This window comes from Dipodomys spectabilis, unplaced genomic scaffold (genome assembly GCF_019054845.1).
Source record: "Dipodomys spectabilis isolate Male_0828 unplaced genomic scaffold, ASM1905484v1 ptg000295l, whole genome shotgun sequence".
Lineage (NCBI taxonomy): Eukaryota > Metazoa > Chordata > Mammalia > Rodentia > Heteromyidae > Dipodomys > Dipodomys spectabilis.
The window spans coordinates 2733705-2742988 of record NW_024870972.1 but is presented as its reverse complement, the minus strand read 5'-3'; the positions used below and the strand labels follow the sequence as shown (position 1 = coordinate 2742988).

At 35.5% G+C, this 9284-nt stretch overlaps 1 pseudogene; it reads right to left on the bottom strand.

The window, feature by feature from the left end:
* Positions 1 to 3563: 3563 nt before the first annotated feature.
* LOC122126991 lies at positions 3564 to 3663 on the bottom strand (annotated as a pseudogene).
* Positions 3664 to 9284: the final 5621 nt, after the last annotated feature.

The window sequence follows — 9284 nt, the reverse complement described above, 5'->3', positions numbered from 1 at the left end:
CATATGTAAGTATATATCATATATTACACATGTATAGTAATATTATTTTCCATTGCAGGGCATTCATTTGGGCTTTCATATCTCTAGCCTGAATTTGTTTTCCTCAAAGACAGTAAGCTTCGTCTTCACTCTTGGTGCAAAAGAGTTACCTGGAGGGTGAGATCAAATCACAGCAATTACAGAAATACTGACCCCAGTTCCACGACAGTAGCTTAATTTTTTTTTTTTTTTTACTGAAAGCAGTTATGTTCATTCAGTTTCATACAGAGCATTTAAAAAAAAAAAAGCAGTGTAGAATTTTATACAGCTTTTCAGACATCCTTCCATTATCCCCAAAGTGCTTCTCTGAGCACTACATTGTTTCTTTTTTTGTACATTTTTATGGCAAAAATGTTGTACAGAGGGATCACAGTTACATGAGCAAGGTAATTAGTTCATTTCCTATTGAACATTGTTGCCTCCTCTTTTGTTTGTTTTCCCCCTACCTTCCCTTCCCTCCCTTCTCCACAACTACTCTCCCTGCCGAGCTCAGTGACTTTTTTTTACTTTTGGCTTGGCACGGGGTTTGAACGCAAGTAGTGGCAACGCTGCACCTTCCCTCACATTGCTACAGATTTACCAAGACCCTGAGTACAAATTCCAGGTTAAGGAAGGAAACTGGCAGAAATTCCAAACCAGAGATCTTTATTTCTTTTTAATTTAGTTAAATAATTAATTAATTGTTTCATTTATTCTTTATTTTTAACCACGGGGCTTGAACTCAGGTTGTGGCTATGCTGACTCAGCTTCCATCACCCTAGGCTGTGGTGCAGTCTCTAGACCCATAGCCCATCCTGGGATCCTAGGCCCTGAGGGTTTGCAGGAAGAAAAAAAGTAGGATACCACAAAAAGTGGCGAGCTTCAGAGGGCTGGGGTATTATGTCTTTTTCTTTGCACCGTGGGTCTGAATGACAAGGTTACAATGTGGACATGACCTGCCGTTGCTCAGACTTGCAAGGCAAGCACTCTACCACTGAGCCACCTTCTATTTTCTCATTCCTGGAAGAAGCTGCACATGAAGACAACACTGATCCTCATTTTCAGTCTGTACCTTTGAATACGGAGGAACATCTCTCCTCTGCTCTCCATCAATTCCCTACTTTCCAGTTAGAATGACTTAGAATAATAAAAATGTAAAAAGAGAAAATAAATCATCATGAAAAAAACAGATGCAGAAAATTCACTGTATTTTTCCCACAAGTTCAACCAATATGAACTATTGGGGAAATACATGGACACCTTATTCCCACTGGCACTGAAAGACTCTAGTTAGGCAATTCTGATGAAGATGAGCAACAAAACGAAAAAGTGAGAAATCGTATCAATTGCAAGAAAAAAAAATGGAGTAGGATCCAAGCAAATTTCTTCTTTGTGCTGCTGAAAATAATCGGCTTACTAGAGTGTGGTGACTACTTTCCATAAAGGCCACTCATGTGAATACTAGCGATGACAATGAATATACCCCTCTTCATTGGGAAGCCTACAGTGGACATGTAGACATTGTCCATGAGTTGGTGGCTCAAGCAGCAGATAGTCATGCAATAATTGTTAATGACTGGATACCCCTGCCCCGTGCTTACTCGTGGAATAATACCAGTGTGGCGTCTTTCTTACTTCATCATGATGCAGATACCAATGCCCAAACTAAATGCCTCTTGACTCCCTTGCATCTTGCTGATGGGAATATAGATAGCAAAGATACACTAGATCTCCTTCTGTTGAACCATTATATCAAACCAGGTCTGAAGAAAAACTTGGAAGAAACTGCCTTTGATATTACCAAAAGGATAAGTATGTATCACTACTCTTTGAAGTTGTGGAAGGTCGTACAAATTGTTCTATTAAGTTGTAATGGTTCGGTTAAGTTTCTTTTCTTTTATCTTTTTTTTTTGTTGAATTTTATTATTTTACTGTGAAAACACCATACAGAGGGGTTAAAATTACATGGGCAAGGTAATGAGTACATTTCTTATCAAGCATTGTTGCCTCCTCCTTTATTTCCCCTTCCCATACCTTCTCATCTCCCCCCACTCCCACCCCCCCTCACTACCCCTCCCCCCCGTCAAAGTTGTAAAGTTCGTTTTTCTACCTGACGTCTTGTATATCTCATTGTTGCAATGGGTCAACCTGTATCCCTATTTAAACAATTTGTTTTTTCCCTTCCCCTCCACAAATCATACCAACATCAAATAAAATTAAAATAGGGGTTTTACGGTGGTGGAGGGATATACAAAGCAGCAAAGATATCATCTTATAAATATGTTAGAAACAATTGCAAGAAAGAAAAAAATAACATATGAATCCTTATCTTGGGGTTCAATTCAACTAATATCAACTTATCTGACCATTTCTGTTTGTCTCAGACATATATTAGTTATTGCAAATAAGGGAAACCATGGGATCTATGTTTCTTTGGGCCTGGTTTACTTCACTTAATATATTGTTTTCCAATTCTTTCCATTTCCTAACAAATGGGGCAATGGCATTCTTTCTGAGGGAGGCATAAAATTCCATTCCATAGAATTCTATTTTCTTAATCCATTCATCTACTTAGGGGCATCAAACAAGACCATACTAAAGCTACCAGAACAACTATGTTTATCACAGCATTATTTAGCATAGCTAAGATATCAGTTACGTTTCTTAAACATCAAAATGCCAGTCCATTCTTTGTGTCCATACAAAATATTTTCACAATCCAAATAACAGCAATATCTTACTGTAAAAATTCCGTGGAATTTTTCCAATTGAATTGCCTGACTTTGATGTCAAAATGTATTTGAGTTGTTTGTGTACATCTATAATGATTTCTGCAGAGTTTGTGATTTTTTAATCAGAAATAATTTGATCTTATCTATTGAAATGAGTGGTACAGAAGCTAAAGATATTTCTGGTTCTTGACTGAAAAAAGTATATTTTAAAATATTCTATATTCTGTGTTTGCTTAATATCCATAATCTATTTAATTCTTTCCTAGATATACTTTGAATTCAACATTGTTTTATAATATGTTATTTATTAATAAATGTGTCCTTTCAGATTGCATTTCATATAGAAAATTTAAGATTATATTTTTCTAGGTTCTTTTTTTTTTTCTGGTCCAGTCATGGGCCTGAACTCTGGGCCTCTGAACTCTGAACGCTGACCCTCAGCTCTTCAGCTCAAGGCTAGCGCTTTACCACTTGAGCCACAGAGCTACTTCTGACTTTTTTCTTTTTGCGTATGTGGTGCTGAGATATCGAACCCAGGGCCTCAAGCATGCAAGGCAAGCCCTCTACCACTGAGCCACCTTCCCAGCCCCTTTTTCTAGGTTCTTATAGTAGTTTGTTTCTTTGGGATAAAATGATAATGTTAACTAATTTCAAAAGTTTTGTAAAGTTCTATGTAAAGGCCTTTCTAAGGTGAAGATTTAATACACTGATGTCAAACTAACGTTTAATTCTAACACTTGCGTATATTGTTACACTTGTAATTTTGTAATCAACCTTTTAATAACTGTTTTTCATTTCTGCAACTGAACAATGAAAAATATGGAATACTTCACAAATTTTCATATTATCCTTGTGCAAGTGTTATGTTAATCTCTGTATTGTTGTAATTTGTGTATACGTGCTGCTGAAGCATGTAGTATCCTCTAAATTTAAGTAGTTAATGATGCAATCTTTATACAGGCTTATATCCTTGGGTGCCTATTTGTAGCAAGGAAACCTTATTGTTCCTAACAATACTATTGATCTTACTTCCCTAAAATAATGTGTATAGTGGAAAAAAAATTATATTGTTCGGTCGATTGCTCACATTTGCGTTTTTTTGTCAATGACAATTTTAAGGCTTTTTCATTTTAGATTTGATCATACTTTGAAGCACTAGCTAGGTCCTAAGGTGATGGCTTTTTCAAGTTCTTATTTATGTAACTGAGTTAGCTTTGTGGAGCTAATAGATTCAATGTAAGCTTGCTTAAGAGCTACTTCTAAACTTCTTCAGCTTAAATTTTCCAAATGAGGTCTTACTGGCACAAATTTCTACCTGACCCTTTATCCTTCTTCCATGTAGGAACAGACCAAGCAGAATATCCTACCCTGACAGCATAGATTGTCTTACTGGAACAAAACTAATCTTAGTTACAAGGGATCATAGAGAGATGAACAGTTCAGCAGAACTGTTCAGACTAGAAGGTATTTTATCAAAATTTAAGTGTCTATTATACCTACCATTTCGAAAGTAACTAACGCCAAGGTGAAAAAAATTCTTCATATGCATGATTTCCTAATGTCTGGACTGTCTACCTTCCAACCAGGCAGGAACTTACACTACTGCCTTTCTATCACCAAATATTTCCATAGCTCCAGGAGAAGTCCATGTTTCTCCTCATTATTAAGCCTTAAATTGGTAATGTTTTAATCACAGTGTTTCCTCTTGCCTCCAGGCTGTAAATCTACAAATGCTAAAGATTTAGGTCTAACTCTACCTATCACTGAGGTACAGATAATGCAATAATACTTTAAAACAGAGTTGTCTTTGATACCCTAACCACAACAGAACAATGCAAAACATGTGCCCTTTTTATTATATTATATATAGTTATATATTTTATATTTATATGTGCTGATTTCATATTTCACACAAGGAAACTTAGTAGAATTAATTGATAATTTGACAAATAAATTGATAATTATTTATTCCAATAAAGAGAATTAGAATACAAATAATTAGGTTTAGAATACAAAGTAGAATATAAAAAGTATCAATGTAATGTCTTCACTATAAACTTGTGATACCTTCTAAGTGTTCTTGTTCTTCTGAATTCACATGGTAAAAAAAAAAATGTTGATTTCCTCTAAAGTATAAGGAATTTTACTCTGCTGCTCTGTTTATTGTTTCAACTCGCTTGTTCCAAACTGTTTTTTCTCCATATTTCTGAAGCATACCTATTGATTATATCCAAATTTTTCTGATATTATGTATACAAGATATTATCTTCTGCAAGATGTATGGGTCCTAGGATCCCATGTCCCAGTTACCCGCATCATCAGATAACAGGGTCAAGACTTCTCAACTAGGCCCAGGCAACATGCCAACAGAAATAATTGAAGAGCCATGTCAATTTCTCATTTCCAATAATATTTCAGGGCCCCAATTCCTTGAGAAGCAGGAATTAGCAGTAAGCAATAGTGAAATGCAAGTCAACTTAAAATGAAGGATGAGACCACAAAATCTATGAGAAAGTACTGGAATTCAAACTTTTGGTTTACAGATGACTAGCCCATAGGAGTGAACAAGATCACAAAGTGTCACAAGACTATTTTTAATACCCTTTCCCTAATGATTAATGAATGATTTCAGTCCAGCATAAGGGGCTTGAAAAATAGCTCCTGGAAGGATAGATCCACAATTGGTCTATAAAGGTCAGGAAAACTTGATTTAGAGGTCAAATGTACTTCAGAAAAAAATTAATTGAGAATATCCTTAGTGCTTGATAACACTGTGATATGTACAAGTTGCCATGTCGAAAACAAACTTTACAACTTGGGTGCGGGGGAGGGGAGGGAAGATTGGGTCGGGGAGCAGGGGGAGGATGCTAAAGGATGAGAAGTGGAAACAAAGGAGGAGGCTACAATGCTTGATAAGAAATGTACTTACTATCTTCCCCACGTAATTGTAACCCCTCTGTACATTATTTTCACAATAAAAAAAATACACTGTTACTTCAGTAAAACTTGGTTCTGTGGTATAAAAATGTTGTCATTCTCAAAATATTTAATCTCCTGAAAGTGTATTCGTTTTCAATTAATCTTTGAAAAATCAAATTCTCAAACCAGGTACTAGTGGCTCATGCATGTAATCCTAAATACTCAGGAGGCTGAGATTTGAGGATCACGGTTCAAAGCCAGCCCAGGCAGGAAAGTCCGTTAAATTCTTATCTCCAATAAACCACTCGAATATCAGAAGTGGCACTGTGGCTCAAGTGGTAGAGTGCTTGCCTTGAGCTGAAGAACACAGGAACAGTGCCCAAGCCCAGAGTTCAAGCCGCACGAACTACCAAAAAAAAAAAAAAATCACATTCGCCAAAATAACATTTGACAAATAAATGATACTTAGTGGCAATAGTTACAATAGAGGTACAATAGAGTTGATTTACTTACCCAGCACTAATGCCAATCAGGTTCAACCATTCATTAAACTGTAGAAATAGTACCACCCACCATTTGTGTTATTCATTAGGTGCCTTTCAAATTTGTTAAATGTATCAGCCTCCCATATTTCAAACCCAAACGTTAGATAATAAAGTAAATTTCATCATTTAATAAGGTACATTTTAAAAAGTCACAAATAGTTGCCTTATCATATGTTATTTTATGTTTTTCCTATCTGTCTAACATAGTAAGTCTTGAATATGGGTACTCGTCAGAGATGTGACAAACATAAAATCTGTCTTCTATTTCTATCATATTCCTCTATAATAGTAACTTTTAATTTTCTTTTTTTCAAAACTTAAATGTAGTACAAAATATTATCACATGTAAAATAAAATAATCACACACCCTTGTACAAAGCCATTTATAAAAATTGGTAGTTTGGAATACATTCTAAACCATTTTTAAACTTTCTTGTTGACTAACGATTAATCTTCTAAATGGATGAGAATTAAATCATGTCTAGGTGCTTCACGCCTCCAGTCTTGCAAATTATTATTGCAGATGAATGAATTATGGAAATATAAGCTGACATAAGTTCAAGTATATGCAGGATTGAAACTCCATGGAATGTATATAAACCTTTCAAACTATCAACAGACAGTTTAACAGAATGACTATCAGGAAGTTGAAGCCAGAGAGGAATAATTTTAAATGCATAGAATGAATGAAAAATGGAATAAGGGGCAAGCACAGCTAGAATATCAATGTACACATGTGATAAGGAAGTGGTAAATCTGAAATACATCTTGGAGAAGGAGTTGGTTGACTATGATAGAAGGAGTGAAATCTGATCCAGGAGCATTGGACAATTAGATGGACATATTTAATTGTAACACACTTGCACAACCTTTTGAAATTCAGTTAAAAAACACACAAAAATTATAACCAAACAGCAATCTCTAGAGAGTATGAATATGACCTCTCAAAATTTTAAGCAGTTAATGAAGGGCAGTATTAGGAAAAGCAAACAAAACTATTAAAAGAGGGCAGTTTGGGGTAGGGGAGAAATTTGAACAGATTTAAATAGATTGTCTCAGGTTATAAATCACCTATATCTGCTGCAAATGTTATCTTCCTTCTGCGAGTTCTCTCTGAACTGGATACTCCACTCCTGAGCCACACTTGATAGCTTGTGAAGATAGAATGCAAGAGAAAAGATCAAGAACCCATTACTCCGCTGGAAAGAAAACAATTCTCTATGTTTTCTTTCATCTCTCTTCACTACTCTTTCTTCATACTTTTAAGTCAATTGATTTTGAATTATATATTTCCTTCTTTATTCTGGAAAAGTAATTGGTGAAAGTAATTCACTAAATATTATTTGCAATTTTTTTATCATGCTGTTTACTTGTTCAAGGGAGTCCATTAAACTTCACCCCTGCATTTGGTTGCCATAAGAACCCAACATTGATGTTAATCAGGACAAACTGTAATGTAAAACTTTGTTTCCAAAAAAACCAGTCCAAGAAACTGTGATCACAAATGTTTGGATATCCGTTTTTCTTTTTTTCTTTTGCCTTGAAAGTCTTCTTGTGTCGGACTGGGAAGGTGGCTCAGTGGTGGAGTGCTTGCCTTGCATGCTTGCTGCCCCGAGTTCGATTTCTCAGCACCATATAAGCAAAAAGAAAAAAAACGGAAGTGGCATTGTGGCTCAAGTGGTAGAGCACTAGCTTTGAGCTGAAGAGCTGAGGGACAACGCCCAAGCCCAGAGTTTAAGTCCCACGACCGGACCCCCCCCAAAAAAAAAAAAAGAAAGAAAGAAAGTTTTCTTGTGTCTAAAGTGCCCACAAACATAAGTACTCCAACACTTTTTGGTTCAATCACTTCTAACCTCAAAGATATCCTTTGCTAATAAGATGCTTAGAGGAAACCGAATACTCCACTTTTATCTTCTCTCTTAAGACTCTCCTTAGATACCATATCAGAAACAGTGAAGTTATTCTTTGCAAAATTATTTCAATAGATTATTTTTCTCTTAGTCTTGCATTTGGTCAACAAGATATATGGAAGAGAATAAAGTTAAAGCACTCATAACTTGGATGACAGTGTCTGTTACAAAGGACAATGCTTCTATGTCCTATTTCTATGTCCTCCTCTTAGCTCTTGCCTGATTTCCGATTAATCACAGCTTCTTGGCTCCAAGTCTAGTGAAGGTGAAGGACTCTAAGACCTCCCCCACTGCTACATCTTCATGGTTTCTCCTTTAAAACTCTTTTAAGTTGCCTCCATTGGATGTGGGATTTATTTTCATGTCTTCATTCAATCAGTTCTGCATTGTAGTGAGCCAAATCTGCTCTGTAAAATCACTTTAGGTAGCAAAAATATTACAATCTATATCAAAAAGTTTTGGCCTCCCTCCACTGTTGAAGCCAATTTGCTTAGCTAGGGCTTCTAAGAACACTCTATTCTTACTTTTTCCATGTGCTCAATTCTTTTCTGATCCCAAAACTTTTTGGCTTATGTAATAAGAGAAGTATTCACTATCTCATTTTAATAAGGATTTATATTTCTGAGCCACTTAGAAATGTGAAATCACTGGTTTGAAGTATCCAATCAGAATTTTTTCTGTGTTTCAATGATTCACGTGCAAAGAAATTGTGGAAAGTATTACAAACAAAAAGTGTAAACCCAATAGCTTTTTTCATTGTGGAGGGCACTTTCTCCCTAAATATTTTGACCCAAATTATCTTTTTCAGAGAATTACTGTTTGGTAATTAAAGGTCAATTCACAAATTTTGATGCCTTTTTTTTTTTTTTAAGAAATTTGAATTAAATTGCACTATAACCTTGTTTCACACAGTGAGAAAATATTTCCTGGGTAAGGACAGTTTTCAAGGAAAGCTACAGGATTTACAGCAAGGTTTCTGAGGTTTGTTTGTTTAGTGTGAAAATGAGCCATCTTCACTCACATTGCTCCCTTTCCACTAAGTCTCCATGGATTTCTTTGCATGAAAGCCTATTTTCCCAGGCAATTTTAAATTTTCTTAATAGGCTACGTTGTTTAAAAGTTTGAACAATTAAAATTTATGTGTCATATTTTTAAAACTC